The sequence below is a fragment of the Manis javanica genome, chromosome 1, assembly GCF_040802235.1.
Source record: "Manis javanica isolate MJ-LG chromosome 1, MJ_LKY, whole genome shotgun sequence".
In the NCBI taxonomy this organism is placed as follows: Eukaryota; Metazoa; Chordata; class Mammalia; order Pholidota; family Manidae; genus Manis; species Manis javanica.
In genome coordinates this window covers 125,083,814-125,102,172 of record NC_133156.1, presented here as the reverse complement: position 1 = coordinate 125,102,172, position 18,359 = coordinate 125,083,814, and the positions used below count along the sequence as shown (strand labels likewise).

At 35.1% G+C, this 18,359-nt stretch overlaps 1 long non-coding RNA gene across 2 annotated transcripts in view; it reads right to left on the bottom strand.

The window, feature by feature from the left end:
• Nucleotides 1-18,359, bottom strand: part of LOC118969175 (uncharacterized) — a 465,723-nt gene that overhangs the window by 119,318 nt on the left and 328,046 nt on the right. For both annotated transcript variants that reach the window (XR_012130315.1, XR_005057088.2), the window contains one exon: nucleotides 8,009-8,092. This is a non-coding gene — a long non-coding RNA (uncharacterized lncRNA). The remainder of the gene's footprint in view (nucleotides 1-8,008; nucleotides 8,093-18,359) is intronic.

Below are 18,359 nucleotides of genomic sequence, written 5' to 3'. Positions count from 1 at the left end.
ATGTCATAACTGAATGGGGCTGCAGTACATAGCTGTGTCCTGGGAGTGGCCCGGGAGAGTGGGACTGGGTGTGGCTCTAGAGGGCCACAGATCCACCTTCTTTGTAACAGTTCTGCAGCAGGACATGTGATGGGCACATTTTTATGGCTGCCACAGGCTTGCACACTATTTCTTGATATTTTGTCCTAGCCAAATGTTACTCCAAAGCAGTAATTCCTGAAACTTAGATTAGACAATGGTGATATTAAAAAACAAATGAACAAAACAAAAACAAACCAAAAAAGGATACATGATGAATTTTTCACAAAACTTACTGAAATTGCTCTTTGCTTTTAATTTATGTCCTTCCTAATCTGTTTTTAGCATTAAAATATCTTTTTATTTTTAATAAAATGAAAGTGATACTAGAGAGAAGTGATATTTTTAATATCCTTTATCTGGCCCATTTAAAAGTGGGCATCTCTATGGAAGTCCCAGCACAATTTTATTGGTTAGGTAAAAAAGACAAGGACTCACAGCTCTGAGATAATGGTAAGCCATAAAACATAGTTCAAATGAAAGAGGTTTATTGTTAATGGTTTGTTTTCCCTTCTCAGAAACAAGAGGAAAATAGCAGGTATCAAACATTCACATCCCCGATAGCCTGATGTTGGCTGGGGACCCCAGAGCCCCCAGGGGTGTGGGGAGTCTGGAGGGACTTCTTTAGTCAGTGTGTCCCAAAGCCGGCCCTTCCTGAGCCCTTGGTTCCTGCATTACCCTCTCTCCCGGCAGCCATTCTCTGTTCCCTGCAAATACCAGTCTGGCTCCATGGAGGAGAGCTGGTGCTTATGGATAAAGATAAACTCATGAAAACTGGCAAATCTGGTTCCCTCATATTACAGACAAAAATGCTGATTCTTTTTTTAGGAGAAGACAAAAAGTTGACTATTCTTGGAATGGGAGCTGAAATTATCCAGATTGACCTCATTTCTCCACTTTGCTTTCCATGCACAGCGATAGACTGAAACCTCCGAGGAGGAGGACACTGCAGAGGGATGCTTTTGCTGCTGGCATAAAGTCTGCCAAAGAGAACTAAGGAGAGCTCGATTTACTAATGCAGCATTCTTCTACTAAGCCTCCAGCACTGGATCACAGAAAAGTAAGAAGTCCATTCAGGATATGTATTATTTTCATATTTCAGGACAAATGCAGGTAAATAGCCAGTTTTTCTAAGTGCACTGTTACTCAGCAAGCCCAGGCATATTCCTGCTTGAGTACAAAAATAAAATCAGTCTCTGACCTTATAAATCCACATATCTGTATTTTAATTAAATGACAGCATTATCAATAATTAGTAATTAGTTGGAAGTATCTATTCAAAATCAAATAGAATTGAGTTAACCAGCTCCCTTGAATTCATTTAGTTTTTTTCAGGCTTTGTAATATTAGAATTGCTTGAGCAAAGTTGCTCATAATAAAACAAAATAAAGGATGGCTTGAGGACGTCTTGTCAGGCTTTAATCATTCCAGATTAATTATGCTTTTCAGAAACAAAACACATTGTTTGAGATGTCTCCAAGTTTGGCAGCCCCTAAACTGCCACGTCAAAAGGAAGATTGGTTTAGGCAGGTAAATGTTTTCAGATTACTTGTGGTTGAATGGTTGCCAGTCACCATTCTCAGCAAACAGAAATTCTGATTTGTGGGGCCAACACTGCTTTACTGGGTAGGAGGCACTGACAGATACCATCAACAGGTAAGTTTGTGTAAAGACGAAGGAGGCCATCAGGGGAATACTTCTAAATATTTACCTACACAATTTTACTTGGCGCGGCCAAGCTGCTAGTCATCAGCCATTTCTGGGCAGGATACTATGCATTTTTTGGATGGCATAGCTTGGATACCATGGAGTTTCTCTTCTTAATTACTTGGTGAAAGGAGACGGGGTAGCAGAGAGAAATTTAGAAAGCCACATCTCAGGGGGATATTTAAATATCCACGACTGATAAGGTGTAAGCCAACCGTAAATTAATGGTATTTATACAAGTTCTTTAGAAATATATTTGAATATGGTTTTTCAAATGTGTGGAGAGTTTATGGACAAGTTAAAGAAAGTGTTCCTATATAAGGCACCTAGTTAAGCATGTGGAAGTTTTCACCTAGAGACATAGGATGGTAAGAAAATATAAAACTAGAGAAAGGCTAGCTTCATGATGTGAATAACAGGAATGATGAAATTTACTATCATCTCTAACTTTTTCATAAGGGTACCAAGAACATCAGTCCAGGGAGGAGAATAAGATGAGCAGAGGTGAGGCTGTGCAGGATAAAGAAGAGGGACACTGCAATAAAGCATTTTCCCAAACATTTTTTTCAGAATCCAAACAGAGACACAGATTCAAGACTGAGAAGACCATTGATTTAATAGAGCCTTAATTAGTATTTCTTTATGGAGGTTGTAAGTGCAGGTACTTCCTTAATCCAGGGATTCTAAACTACTGGACTGTGTGTAGAATGCAGGAGATTATGGAGGTATGTCTGGCCTATGAACTTAAATGGGAAAAATTCATAACTTTTTTCACATCTAACTGAAATTTAACTTTTCCTTAAAATATGAATGTAGGCAACAAACCACAATAATTTTAATAGTTATGACTTTACACCAATAGAAATAAAAAAGATTTTCATATATTTTGGTAGGTATAGGTGTCTCAGGCTATTTATTTATACTCATCACATTTCAAAATTACAGTAGGTAAGAGACCTGTCACTAGATCTTGTATTTGATGCATTAATGACAATAACATATTACTATACCATAAATTTTTTTGGAACTATTTTTGATAACTATTTTGATAGCATTTATTTCCTTTGTAATCTTTATCTTTTTTTCATACAGTTATGCTCCTCCAGACTGCCAAAAGCTTCCAAGACACAAAAAGAATACAAACTCTTGCCATCTGGTACTGGACTTTTATTTGTTGGGAGTTTTTTGATGACTGATTCAATTTCATTACTAGTAATCTGTCTTTTCAGATTTTCTATTTTTTCCTGATTCAGCCTTGGAAGAATATATATTTTTAGGAATTTACCACTTTCTTTCAGGTTTCCCAATTTGTTGGCATATGACTGTGTGTAGTAGTCTCTTATGATCCTTTGTATTTCTGTGGTGTCAATTGTAACTTTTTCTCTTTAATTTCTGATTTTATTTAAGTCCTCTTTCTGTTTTACCTGATGAGTCTGGCTAAAGGTTTATTATTTTGTTTATCTTCTTTATTAATTTTTTTTATCTTGTCAAAGAACCAGCTCTTAGTTTCACTGATGTTTCCTATTGTTTCTTGTATCTGGGTTCATTTATTTCCACTCTGATCTTTATTGTTTCCTTCCGTCTACTAACTCTGGTCTTTTTTGTTCTCCATTTCCTTTAGGTATAAGGTGAGATTTTTTTGTTTCCTGAGATAGGCCTGTATCACTATAAACTTTCCTCTTAGAACTGCTTTTGAGACATCCCATAGGTTTTTTTGTGTTTCTATTTTCATTTGTCTCAAAGTGTATTTTGATTTCCTTTTTGATTTCTTCATTGATCTGTTGGTTATGTAGTAGCATGTTGTTTAGGTTCAATATTTTTTTTTTCCAGTTTTCTTTTTGCAATTGACTTCTAATTTTACACAGTTGTGGTTGAAATGATTGATATGATTTCAGTTTTCTTAAATTTATTGAAACTTATTTTGTGGTCTAAGATGATCTCTCCTGGAGAATGTTCCATGTGTACTTGAAGAGAATGTTTATTCTGCTGTTTTAGGATGGAATGTCCCATATGTATCTATTAAATCCCTCTGGTCTAATGTGTTATTTAAGTCTACTGTTTCCTTACTGACTTTTTTGTGTGGATGATGTACCCATTGATGTAAGTGGGGTATTAAAGTCCCCTACTACTTTTGTATTACTGTCAGTTTCTCCTTTATGTCTGTTAATATTTGCTTTATATATTTAGGTGCTCCTATCTTGGGTGCATAGTTACTTACAATTGTTATACCCTCTTTTGGATTGATAACATTTTCACTGTGACGCTCTTCTTTGCCTATTGTTACAGTCTTTGTTCTAAAGCCTATTTCATCTGATTAAAGTATTACTACTTCTGCTTTTTTTTCCACTCCATTTGCATGAAATATCTTTTTCCATCCATCCCTTCACTTTCAGTGTCTTTATGGCTGATGTGTGTCTCTTGTAGGTAACATATAGATGGGTCTTGTTTTTTTATCCATTCAGTCATCCTATGTGTTTGATTGGAGCATTTAGTCCATTAAATTAAAAGTAATTATTGATAGGTATGTACTCATTGCCATTTTGTTGTTTTCTAGTGGTTTTGCTATTCTTCACTGTTCCTTTCTTTTCTTGCATTCTTCCCTTGTGAATGATGACTCTCTTTATTTAGTATTATGTTTGTATTTCTTTCTCTTTACGTTTTGTATATCTATTAATGGTTTTTGGTTTGTGGTTACTATGAGGTTCATATATAACACCATATGTACATAGCAGTCTATTTTAAGCTGATGGTTGCTTAAGTTTGAACACATTCTAAAAGCACATTTTAACTACCCCCTCATGTTTTATGGGTATGGCATCAAATTTTATATCTTTTTATTTTGTGTATCCCTTAACTAATTATTGTAAATATAGTTGATTTGACTACTTTCGTCTTTTAACCTTCATACTAGCTTTATAAGTGGTTGATCCACTATCTTTACTATATGTTTGCTTTTATCAGTGACATTTTTTTCTTTCATAATTTTCTTACTTTTGGTTTTGGATTTTTCTTTTCCTCTTAAAGAAGCCCCTTTAATATTTCTTGTAAGGCTGGTTTAGTGGTGATGAACTTCTTTAACTTTTGCTTGTCTGGGAAACTCTTTATCTCTCCTTCAATTTTGAATGATAACCTTGCCAGATAGAATGTTCTTGGTTGCAGGTTTTTCCTTTCAGCACTTTGAATATATCATGCCAGTCCCTTGTGATGTGCAAAGTTTCTGCCAAAAAATCAGCTATGGTCTTATGCGGGTTCCCTTATATGTATCAGGTTGATTTTCCCTTGTTGTTTTTAAGATACTCTCTATCTTTAATTTTTGACATTATAATTATTATGTGTCTTGGTGTGGACCTCTGTAGGTTCATCTTGTTTGGGATTCTCTGTGTTTCCTAGACCTGGATGCCTGTTTTCTTCCCCAGGTTAGGGAAGTTTTCAGCTTTTATTTCTTCCAATAAGTTTTCTGCTGCTTTCTCTCTCTTCTCCTTCTGGGACACTATAATGTGAGTGTTAGTATGCTTGTTGTCCTAAAGATCCTTAAAATATGCTAAGTTTTTTTATTATTTTATTTTATTTTTTCTGTTCAGATTGGATGATTTTCACTACCCTGTCTTCCAGATTGCTGATCCATACTGATTCCCTTTAGTATATTTTTCATTTTTGTTATCATATTCAGTTTTGATCAGTTCTTTTTTATATTTTCTTTCTCTGGGTTGAAGTTCTCATTGTGTTCAACTTTTCTTGCAAGTTTGGTGAGCATCTTCATGACCATTACTTTAAACTCTTTTTCAGGTAGATTGCTTATCTTCATTTAGTTCTTTTTCTGAGGGCTTGTTTTAGTCTTTCATTTATATTCCTCCATCTCCTCATTTTGCCTGACTCTCTGTGTTTGTTTCTGTGTATTAGGGAGATCAACTACATCTCCTGGTCTTAAAGGATTGGCTTTATGTAGAAGAAATCCTGTGGGACCAGAAGCACAGCTACCCCTGGTTACGAGAACTAGGCACTGCAGGGGTATCCTCCTGTGTGGGCCTTCTGTTGTGGCTGGCCTTGACTGCTGAAGATATGCTAGAGGGTGGGGCTGGCCCCTGGTTCAGCTGTTGTGCTGCCTGACTGTGTCTGTTATGGGCATGCTGGTGGATATGGCTGGACACCCCCTTCTCCAGGCAGGAACTGCTTTGCGGGGATGCCTGCCAGGGTGGGAAGGTCCATAGAGGAATATTAGGGTGGGCAACTGATGCTAGCAAGATAGATGAAAAGTGTCAAAACCAGTGGCTGCCAGTGTCAGGCCAGCTAGGGAGAAGAAAGACAAGAAAAATGGTGCCTGCTTCTGTTCCTGAAGAAAGTTCCTATAGATCCCTGCTCCTCCCTAGCACAAGCCCTAAAATTAGCCAATAAATTTCCTTCACATATGGCCCAGGTGCTTTTCAAGCTGCTGCCTTTGTGCTGGATCTTTGAGTGGGTGAATTTGTGCATGGGCCCTTTAAGAGCATCATCCTGGTTTCTTAGGGCCCCCAGGCTCACCAGAAGTGAAGCCCCAGAGATTTTCAAAGCCAGATGTTATGGGAGCTTATCTTTCCAGTGCAGGTCCCCAGAGCAGGGGTTGCTGGGTACACTTTTCTCCCCAGGGAGGACTTTATCACCTATGATATCCTTTCTGCTCATGGACTGCCACACTGAGGGTGTAAGGCCTCACCAGACCATGTCTCTGCCCTCTTACACTTCTCAAAAAATGTGGCTTTTTCTTTATATCTTTATCTGTGGAAGAGCTGTTCTGCTAGTTTTCAGGTTGCTCTCAGAGAGAACTGCTCTATATGTAGTTGCCCCTTAGTGTGTCCATGGAAGGAGGTGAGCTTCAGATACTCCTAATCTGCCATCTTGATCCCCTCCCAAGCATGATCCAGCTTGACCCAGTTCTGCCCTCCCCCACCTCTCTCTGCAAGTCCCTACTGTGTTATACACTGCCCTGCTTTAGTCACTTCTGTAACTGGCTCCTGAAGTCTTTTGAGATTTCAACCCATTGTGTAGGATCTTATTGTATTTCTCTAGTAATATTCTATATTTTAGAGGTTACTGAATAAAATCCTAAATTGTATTTTGAAAATAAATGTCACATATCTAGAGAAGGGTCTTGGTGGGTGTTGGGAGGCGGGGGCCAGCTGGGCTAGCTATTCGGTTAATTTTTCCTGTGTCTTGTCTTTCCAACTGGAATATGAGTAGTTAAGATATAAACTATCTATTTCATTTTGCATTTATAACTCATTTCTGTCCTGTCCCCCTTCCATGTCTGTTATGGTTCTTGTCACATGGTAGAGGTTCAATATAAGGTATTTTATAAGTTTTCCTTGGTATTTTTAAATAGTTTTTACAGAGCATTTTTAAGTTCATTGTATACAAGTGCTTAATATGCATTTGTTTGTGTCACATTGGCTGATAGCTTATTAACCAAAGTAAGCTGCAGGCCAAACCCAGAGACAAGGGAAGAGATTATATCAGGGTGTAGATACAAAGGTGTGACTTATTAGAGGTCATTAATTTAACAATCTACAAATTGCTCCCATTTATCAACTACAGAGAGGTTTTATGAGCTTTGCTTCTCGGATATAAAAATTAAGATTCAGAAATACATAAGTTCTCAGGGCCATTCAGCTGGTTAATAATAGCAGCAAACACTCATATAGTGTTTTCTATGCTCCATGCAGTATTCTAAGCTCTTTGCATATATCACTCTGTTCGCCTTCATTATTTAAGGTTGGTACTATTATTTTTCCCATTTTACAAAGGAGAAAACCAAGGCAAGAGGTGCTAAACAACATGCTCAAAATAATATGATTAATAAGTGTCATGACCACAATTCAAGCCATATACCACAGTCCCCCTTGGAGTTTAATTATTAAGATTGATGCCATTCCTGAGTTACCCACAATCTGCAGGTCTGACATTGTATAGTGTGAATCCTAACCTCCTCCTTGAGCCCTCAGATTTCTGTTTGAGAGCATTAACAACTGAAGGTTGAGAAACTGGAGCCTACTAAATATGCCCCAGCATGCATGATTTTGGCCAAAGAGTCTATGAATGAGAGAGTAACTGTGTTTTACCCAAATATAATGTATGTGTCTTTCCTTTTAAAAACAGCTGTGTTAATCAGGACCAAATAATAATAGCTCATGAAATAAACAAACCCCAAACCCTCCGTGTTTGATTTAACAAAGGTTAAATCCTCACTTACAACCCAATGAGGTTCAATAACGGGGCTCCGCTCTCTCTGTGCTGTGGTCTCACTGTCTTCAACTTGTGGTTTTCTCAGGTTGCCCTGGTACGATCCAGCCAGCAGATGGAAAGAAGAGAAAACAAATTTGGAAAAGTTATATTCTTAATTTCTTAATTTCTATTCATTCCCTGAGTAAGATTTAGTTATATAGTCTAGAATGTAAAAGTTTTGGTAAATATAATTTAGCCATGTGCCCCCCCAAAATAAACAGATTTGGTGAGTATCTGGTCAGTCTCTGCTAAGCAAGTTTTTTCTATTTATTTAAACAGTATAAAAATATACTTCATATATCATATGAAGGACTGCTTTTCTTAGCAGCCTTTTAATAAGGTTCTCAGCTCTCTTAGTGAATCTATGTTTTGATGTAATTTCAGTTTGGTTATGTCTGGATGAATTTAGCACTTATAAAGAATCAGGAAAATGCTGAGAGGGGAGAAGTTTTTCTTTCTTATAAGACTTCTAAAGATTGCAATATGACTTTTTTTCATATTAACTTTTGATAGGATCATAAGACAAGCACGCATATATCTAGAGCCATCTCTAGCAAAATCTTTAGGGAAGAAAAGTTGCACAATGCTTTCTTTCCCCTTTTCCTTGTTGGACTTCTCCCTCTTCATCTTCCCATTTCCAGACACCAAGACCCTAGTGCGAGGGATCAAGCACCACTTTTTTTCCTTCTCTCAGAATTTACCAGGCTTGTGACCTGTCAGGGCTTTTATATATGGTACCTAATTGGAGAAAGTATTTCATGGTTAGATATTGTCAGCTGATTAGCTAAATGTGGTATCACTTCCAGGAATATTTGCAATTTAACAGGCATTCTTGGCAATACAATAGCTAAGAAGAATGGCGTCTCTGTCTATTCTGTTGGACTTGGAGGACTGCAGCAAGGCTATGGCTTTTTAGTGTGGCTTCCAATTCACACTTCACAGGCATGTGCCAAAAGGAGACAAAAGAAGTATACTTGGATCTGCATGAAGGGCTATGACACTAATGTGTAACTGTGCTGGGCTGGTAGTTTTCCTTATCCTGCCTTCTTCTTAATTCTATTATGATAGTGACTCATTTATCAGTCATCTTTCATCTCTAGTTATTGTGAACAAATACTTGAAAGGGAGGAAGAAACCTATGAGCTACTGAAGTAGCTTCTAGCAGCACAAAGTCAGGCCCTCAACTACACTGAAGAGACCCTCTGACATGCAGTCAGGGTCAATTTTTATTTTATATAGAATTTTAATAAGATGAATAATCTGATTTTCAACCCAAGAGTACACTGGAGGTAACAAATTAGAGGATGCAAAAAGAGGGCTTTTATAAGTCAAGAAGAATTTGGGCAATGCTCAGTGATGAATAACTTTGACGTGGGTGGGACAGAAAATGAAATAAAACAAACAACAAAACAGGCTGTCTTGATGCACTTAAGGCATAGACAAATATCCTAATACCTCTTTGAGCAAATCTGTAAAACAATGCAATGAAATAGCTGTTTAACGACCTGTAGAAGAGATGGAGGTATGATTAGTGTGTTCTAGTCAAAAAGGCATAGATTTCTATCAAACAAACTAAAGTTACAATATTTGCGTAGGACACTAGTATCTGCTGAAAGGGACAGAAATTTTGAACAAAAATTAGCAAATTTGAAGGTGGAGAGCTCTGCATAAAATATGCAAATAATCTGGCCCTATGCTTCTGTATATTCCACACTTCCTGAGGGAGAAAGTACAGTGTGGTCTAGAATGTGCTAAAACAAAAATACTTGTCTCAAAGCCAGGGAGCAGTATTTGGGGATTCCGATTCTTTACAACATAGCCTACTGGAGAAGATCAGAGATTGTGTTGGCCTAAAGAGCACTAAATCAGAGGCCACATGCTGTGAGGACACAACACTTACCAAGGCCACAGTAATGGAAACGGTTAACATAGAGAAGCAACTGAGCCCCACTGCAGTGCTTATTATCAGAAATCTTAAATACTTGCCTCAAAAATAGATGCAGCTGAAAGGAGCTGCCTTTAGATGTGTTCATAAATGATGCGCAAAGGTTCATGTGAGGTATTTTTAATGAGTAGTTTTTTAGATTGTTTAGTTTTTGCTTTTGTTGGTTTTAGTTTCCATAAATAGAATCTGCGTTAGGAGAAAACAAAATGACTTAAGCTCTGGAAGAACTCTTCTGTGTGCTGGTATGGTGGGTAAAGATTGTATGTGAACGAAAGCTTCTGGCTACATCAGGGCAGAAAAATGTGGAGCATAATGTCCATCACTAAATGGTATTACTTTGGCGAACCAAAACCTTATCCCTCGTGAGCATCCAACTGGAGGGATATTAGGGTCTAGATTGCCAGTCTTCTCATCTGTTTAGCTTATTTGGCCATGGAAAAAATTTTGCTCAGGATTACACACTGCTTAGAGAAGTCTTTCTCAAACTGGGGTCCATGGGGGTTTTCCTCACTTTGCTATGAAGAAATGTTTGATGTGTTTTCAATGATAATCTTTATGGAGCATTTAGATGATTACCTAATAACTGAGTACTCCCTGGATGTAACTAAGAAATCCTTGTTAAACTCAAAGTCACAATTTTTTTCTTGTTTTCTTCTAGAAGTTTTGTAGTTCTAGCTTTTCCTTTTAGGTCTATGATCTATTTTGAGCTACTTTTTGTTTATAGGGCAAGATATGAATAGAAGTTCTTTTTGTTTTTGCATATGGGTATTCAATTATTCTAGCATCATTTGTTGCAAAGACTACCCTTTCCTCGCTGAATTTCCTTTTCACCTTTTCAAGAAACTGTCCAAATGTGTGGTCTATTTCTAAACTTTCTGCTCTTGTTCAATTGATCTAGATCAGTTTCTTTTTTGTCATGCCAATACTATACTGCCTTGGTTACTGTAGCTTTAGTGTTTTGTCTAGAAATGAGATAGTTAGACCTCTAACTTTTTTCTTTTTCAAAGTTGTTTTGACTACTCTAAGTCCTTTGCATTTCCATACAAATCAGTTTGTCAATGTCTACACAAATGTATAAATTAATTTGGGAGAACTGATGCCTTAACAGTATAGATACCCTTAAAATATCTCAACCAATATCTTAACAATATTCTGACTCATCAACAAGGTCTACTTAGGTTTCATATTGGTTTGCTTATATTTTACAGTATTCTCACATATAGATCTTGCAGAATATTGGCCAGATTTATATCTAAATATTTAATATTTTTATGGAATTGTAAATATTTTTATTTCCAGGGTAAACTGTCATTGCTAAAATACAGAAATACAATTGACTTTTATATATTGATCATGTACTATACTGAAATTTTGCTAAATTAATTTACAAGTTATAGTAGCTGTTTTTGTACAGGCCATTGGATTTTCTACATAGATGATCATTTATCTGTGAATAAAGACAGTTTTTCCCTTTCCTTTCAATACAGATTTTTTTTTCTCTTATTGAACTGTTCAGATTCTCCAGTATAATGCTGAATAGCAAGGGATGAGAGTGAATATCCATGTCTTATTTTCTGATGTTAGGGAAAAAAATTCAGTCTTTCACATTAAAGTTTGATGCTGGCAATAGCTTTTTTGTAGATGCCTGTTTTCATGCTGAATAAGTTTCCTTCCATTCAGATCGCTGACAGTTTTTATCAGGAATGGATGTTTGATTGTTAAATGCTTTTTTTTTTGCATCTATTCAGATGATAGGGTTTTTTTTAGTTCTTTAACATGTTGAATTATATTAGTTGATGTTCAAATACTAAACCAACTCTGTATTCCTGGGATAAACCCCACTTGGTCATGATTTCATTTGCAAAAAATCTGTTAACAATTTTTGCATCTATGTTCATGAGGGATACTGGTCTGAAGTTTTATTTTCTCGTAATATCTTATTTGGTTTTGGTATCAGGGCAACCAGTGTTTCATAGAATTGTTTGGGAAATATTCTTTTCTCTTAATGATTTTGGAAGAGTTTGTTTGGAGTTGATATTTTTCCCATAAAAGTTTGGTAGAATTCTCCAGTGAGTCACTGGGGCTTAGAGTTTTCTTTATGGGAAAGTTTAACTACAATTTCAGTTTCCTTACTTGATAGGGCAATTGAAATTATCTGTTCTTTTGTTGATTGAGCTTTTCGGTAGTTAGTAATTTCATGTAGTTTGTCTTTTTCATCTTTGTTGTAGAATTGATTGACATAGAGTTGTTCATAATATTTCTCTATCTTTTTAATGTTTTTTGGAGTCTGAATCTGTAGTGATATCACCTCTTATTCTTCAAACTGGTAATTTATGTCTCCTTTCCTTTTTCCTGGTCAATTTGGCTAGAGTTTTATCAATTTTAGTGGTTTTCTCAAAAAATCAGTTTTTGGTTTCATGGATATTTTCTACTATTTTTCTTTTAGTTCATTTCCACTATAATCTTTATTATTTCCTTACTTTTGTTTAGTACTAGCTTGTTCTTGTTTTTCTAATTTCTTAACGTGGAAGCTGAGGTTATTGATTTGAGGCCTTTCTTATTTTCTACTATAGGCATTTAGTGATACAAATTCTCTAAATAGATGCTTTAGCAAGAACCTGTAATTGTGTCTTTATTTTCATTCAATTCAAAACACTATCTCATTTCCCTTTTGGTTTCTTCTTTTACACATACAGTAAAGAATAGTGTTACTTAAGTTCTAAATATTAAGGGATTTTCCATATTTCTTTCTCTTACTCATTTCTAATTTATTTCCATTGTGGTCAGAGAACATACTTTGTATGACTTGAATCTTTCTGAATTTATTGAGACCCTGTTTTGTAGCCCAGAATATGGGCTACCTTGGTAAGCATTCTGGGTGGACTTGAAAAGAATATGTATTCTGCTGTTGAATAGAGTATTTGAAAACATTTTTTGTTGACATTCTACTAGTTTTTATGAAGTATTGAGAAAAGGGTATTGAAATCTCTATTTGTGGATTTATCTATTTCTACATATATCTGCAGTGCCTTTAGTAGGCAGACATATGTTTAGAATTATGTACTCTTGATGATTTGACTGCTTTAACATTATGAAATGACAGTCTTTGTCCCTGGAAATATTCCTTGTTCTTAAATCTATTTACTCTGATATAATTATAGCCATTCTAGATTTCTTTTGAATAGTTTTAGTGTGATATATAATTTTTAAACTATCTGTGTCTACATTTAAAGTCAATTTTTGTAAACAGTATATAGGTGAGTATTGTGTTTTTAGAAAAATCCAATATGAATATCTTTGCCTTTTACTTAGTGTTTTATTGAGCATATTTTAATGATCCCATTTTATCACTTTTGTTAGTGTGTTAGCTATAACTTTTTGTTTTATTACATAGGTGTTTTAGGGTTTTAGTATACATCTGTAACCTATCATAGTTTACCTTCAAGTGATATTATATCACTTCACATATATTATAAGAACCATTCTATAGTATAGTTTCTTTCTTCCTTGCTTTAATAATATTTTTTGTTATGTATTTTATTTATACATATGTATCCCACAAAGCATTGTTATCATTGTATTTAATAAGGTATTTAAATAATAAGAAAAATCTTATATATTTACCATGTAGTTTCCATGATGTTCTATATTCCTTTGTGTAGATCTAGCTTTTTATCCAGCATTATTTTTTATTATCTGAAGATTTTCCAGTGATGAATATTTATGCTAAAATATATTTTTGCTGGGTATAAATTTGTAGTTTAACAGTTTTTTTTCTTTTTTTGTACTTAAACATGTAGTTCAACTGTCTTCTCAAATTGTTTCTAATGAGATATCTGTTGTCATCCTTATCTGTGTTTCTCTGTATATAACATACTTATTCTCTGACAACTTTTCAGATTTTCTGTTTATCACTGTTTTTCTCACTGGTTTTAAGCAATATGATTATGATATGCCTTAGCATAGTTTTCCTCAAGTTTCTTGTGCTAGGGTTAATGGAGCTTCTTGGGTCTATAGGTTTATGTGTTTCACCACATTTGGAACATATTTGGACATCATTTTCCAATTATATATTGTGCCTCATTAACCTTCTTTGGAGATTCCAGTTATACAAATACTAGGTTGTTCGAACTTGTCCCACATTCCATTGATGATTTAAAAATATTTTTTAAATTCTGTTTCATTAGGATAATTTCCATTACTTTCTATTCAAGTTCACTAATCCATTTTTACTAAACTGTCTAGTCTGCTGCCAATCCTAAAACAGTGTAGTATTCATCTCAGACATCATTATTTTCGCCTCTATAAGTTTGATGTGGGTTCTTTTTATATCTCCCCTGTCTCTACTTAATTTCTGAACATCTAGAATATAGTATAGTAATAACTTTGTAATGCCTCTGTATGCTAATTTCAATATCTGTGTCAGTGTGAGTTGGTTTCAGTTGGTTGATTTTTGCCCTCAGTAGGGGATTATTTTCCTGCTTCTTTGTATGCCAGTAATCTTTAATGCAATGCCAGCTACACTAGCATTGCAATTTTACCTTCTTGGGTTCTGGATATTTTTGTATTCCTATGAATATTCTTAAACTTTGTAGTTAAGTTACTTGGAAATAGTTTGATCCTTCCAAATTTGCTTTTAAGGGTTGTTAGGTAGAATCAGAGAAGCAGTTAGTCTAGGGCTAATTTTAAGTTTCTTTCCCTTTATTGAAGCAACTCCATTTTTAGTTATTTCCCATGTTCTGTGATTCAACAGGCTTACCACTTTGGCTAGTGCAAACAGACACTATTCTGACTTTGTGTAAGTGCAGGGCACTGTTTTCCCTAATATTCTCTCATTTTTTTCCTGGCCTCGGGTGGTTTCCTCTCGTACATACACCAAACAGTATTTGGTTAAATACTTTTCTCCAGAATTATTTATCTGTGCAGCACTCCTGTTCAGTACTCTGTCATGTGAATCTAGCCTTTATGGTCTCTAGACATTTAGCTCTGTTTCTTCAGTTCAGTGAGTCTGCTGGGTTCTACCTGGGTTCCCCCACTTTGAACTGCAGACTGTAAGCTCTTTCAAGGGAGTAAGCTAGAGCTTTTTTGTCCTCCATCTTTAAGAGAACACTCCCCTTTATTTCCTGATTACCAGTGCCTTGAGAATGTTGCTTTCCTATATTTTTGTTATTGTCTGTTTTTGTTTTCTTGTTATTTCAGATGGTGGGGGGATAAATCTGATCCCTGTTACTCAATTTATCCAGAAGCAGAAGTCACTATGTTTTTATTATGTTGTTTTTGTATTATTATAGATTATCATTTTTTAGTGAATAAAGCACTTGGTGTTCTATTTAAGCAATCCTTGATTTACAAGATTTGAATACCTTGCTTTCCAAGGTAAAAAAGATAGTCTCTGTTTTCACTTTAAAGGCTTTATTTTACTTTTCACATTTAGATCTGCAATCAGTCTCAAACTGACTTTTGTATATGGTATGAAAGGATCAAGAGATATTTTTTTAATGGATATATAATTGACCTAACACTGCTTACTGAAAGGACTATACTTTCTACACTTCACTGTAGTAAGTCATAAATCAGGTGAATAAACATATTACTTTATGGATGCTTTGTTTGGTTCCATTTCTTTGGGTAACTATAACTTAATGAATGCCATGGTTTTCTAATTAGTAAAGTTTATAATGGGTCTTGATATATGGTAGTAAAGCTTTCATATTTTTACTTTATTATTCTTAAAATCTCCTTGTACAGTCATATAAGCTTTTGCATGTCCTTATGAATTTCAGAATCATCAGTGTCTGCAAAAGAGACCCCCCTGGATTTTGAATGGATTACACTGAATTGACAGATTAGTTTGGGGGTAAACTGACATCTTTGCATATTGAATCTTCCCATTCATGAACATGGTATACCCTTCCACTTATTTGGTTTCCCTTAGCTTCCACTCAATAATGTTTGTAGCTTTCAATGTAAAGGCATTGTACATCTTTGGTCTGTTCACTAGTTTAAAGATTATCAATATTAATAAGGACTTTTAACTCATTTTTGCTCATGTTTCTGAAGCTTTCACAATGGTGAGAAACATGTGTCTGTCCTAATGAAGCTTACTGTCTTGTGATATTAAAAAGTTTATAATATTTACATAGCAAGTAGTAGTTTTATAGCACTAAAGCAACCATATAACTCACATTAAATTAATATAGAATTTTATGGATTTCATGAGTTTATTTTTGCTTTTACAATTACTAGATTTTATTATATAAAATCAATAAGTTTCATTAACATCATGATAAATATATTTTAATGTTAGGAGAGCCACAAGAACGTTTTTCTCTTGCAAAATATCTATGTATCATTGAAGTGTGAAAAACTATTTGAGGAAATATTTTGCTTAATTCATGTTATTGTCAAATTTGATGTCAAATATGTAGGTAAAATTGTGAACAGAACTGTCCAGAAATAGCCTCTTAATCTTTAGTTAAATATTTTGTTGCTGATGGAGTTTTTTTTCCCTAAAGGTAGCAGAAAAAAATCTTCTACCGGAAAACTCTCTCTTACTAAATGTAAAGTATCAAAGGGAACACCCTGACTTATATCAAAAGAGAGAGGATAATCTCCAAGTCTATCACTGTCTGTGAGAAACTAATGTGGTTTTTAGTCATTTGTATTTGGGCCATTGTTTATGCTTAGTTTAAAATACCAATGTTATCTTCATACTGTTCATCTGAGAAACAAAAGAGTACAAATATAAGAGATATATTTGTTTTGGATTGAGCTCAAAACCAGTGGATTTTAAAGAAATTTTAATGAGTTTTGTTCTTTGCTTTTGTTTTTATATTTGGCTTTCTTTTCGTAAAGGATCTCTGGAACATTATTCTATGAGCAATTTGGTTGAGGGAATCAAAGTGTGAAGTTAAGGCAAGATGCAAAGTATATCTATATAAATACCCAATAGTTGGGGGAAAAGTAAAGAACTTAAAATGTTCAGATTTTTTCAAATAGATATATTTGACATACTGTAATTTAAATATCCTGATCTACTACCAGTTTCCCCTTTTCCCCCAGATATTTGGTGTCAGTAACTATGGTGGTGAAAATCTCAAATACCTGGCACATTCATGAATATGTGTCAAGTTGAAATAAATTCTGCTTATGAATGCAGGGAAAAATTTTGTTTTTTTTTCAAAACAACAAAGTTAGTACTGTTAATTGTTGAGAAAAAGTCCTTAAAAATAATTTCTATAAAGGTAGTAGTCATCTTACTATATCTAAAAGTTCATTATGAGAGATCTAAAAATGTAGTACCTTTGATATGAGGGGGAGGGAGGCCCTGATTTTTTCAAGATGTTATTCTCCAACCACTGTGTGACTAATAGGGAAGGTATGTGACTCTTGGGGCATCCCTGCAGGTACAGTGAATGAGCAAATTCTTAGTGGCATTATGACATCACCAGGGAGCGTGACTTGGGTCAAGAGCTTGGCAGGAGGCTTTGGGAACAGTAGAATCAACAGGAATCAAGGCTGGCAAGCCAACAAACTGGCCACCGTAAAACTGAAAAGAGGGCTTATTGTACCTCATACACAGCAGCAGATTTAACAGAAAAGTAGACATGTTTATAGTCCCAGATTTACAGCACGCCTTATAAACACCTTATTACTTAGAATCCAGTCTGCTGTCCTAGAAACTAAGAATGTGACCTTGTTAAGCAGTAGGATTTGTTGACATAAATGTCTTGACTAAGTTTGCCATTGTGGTTAACCAAAACACATTTACTCCTGGGAAAGTAAACACAAGCAAACAAAATGCCTCTTATACTACAATACAGCAAGTTTCAAATTGACCAAACTTAATGCTATGACATAAATATGCTTAATGTTTATGGAATTTTTTAGAAACTTTTTGCCATTTTGTGCTTGCTGAATGGGAATGTGTTTTCAGAATTACATGTGCTTAAAGACTTCATCAGAAATATTCAGAAAACCTGCCATAAATACCAGGGCTGACCACGCAGCAAACAAAAAAGGTTATGGTCTCCTCAGACATTAACGTGGATAAATCAGTTCTGCACCATGTAATGGCTACACACTGAAAATGGTTACAAACAATTAAAAATAGAGAACTAATGGAAAATAATGTTGAATAAATATTATAAAACCACATGAAAATATGTTCAAGGAAGGCAAAGTATCTGGCAGAAACCCACAAAGTTGAGAAAATTCCTAGGGAAGAATGAAAATTCAGACTGATCTTCTGATGCTTAAAAATCCATCTATTTAACAGCAGATGAAACCCAGGTTTGGGGGTAGATTTTTGAAACTACAGACTCACAGGACCATTGGAGTATAACCAAATCAACTCAGCAGGTTTCCTATCCTT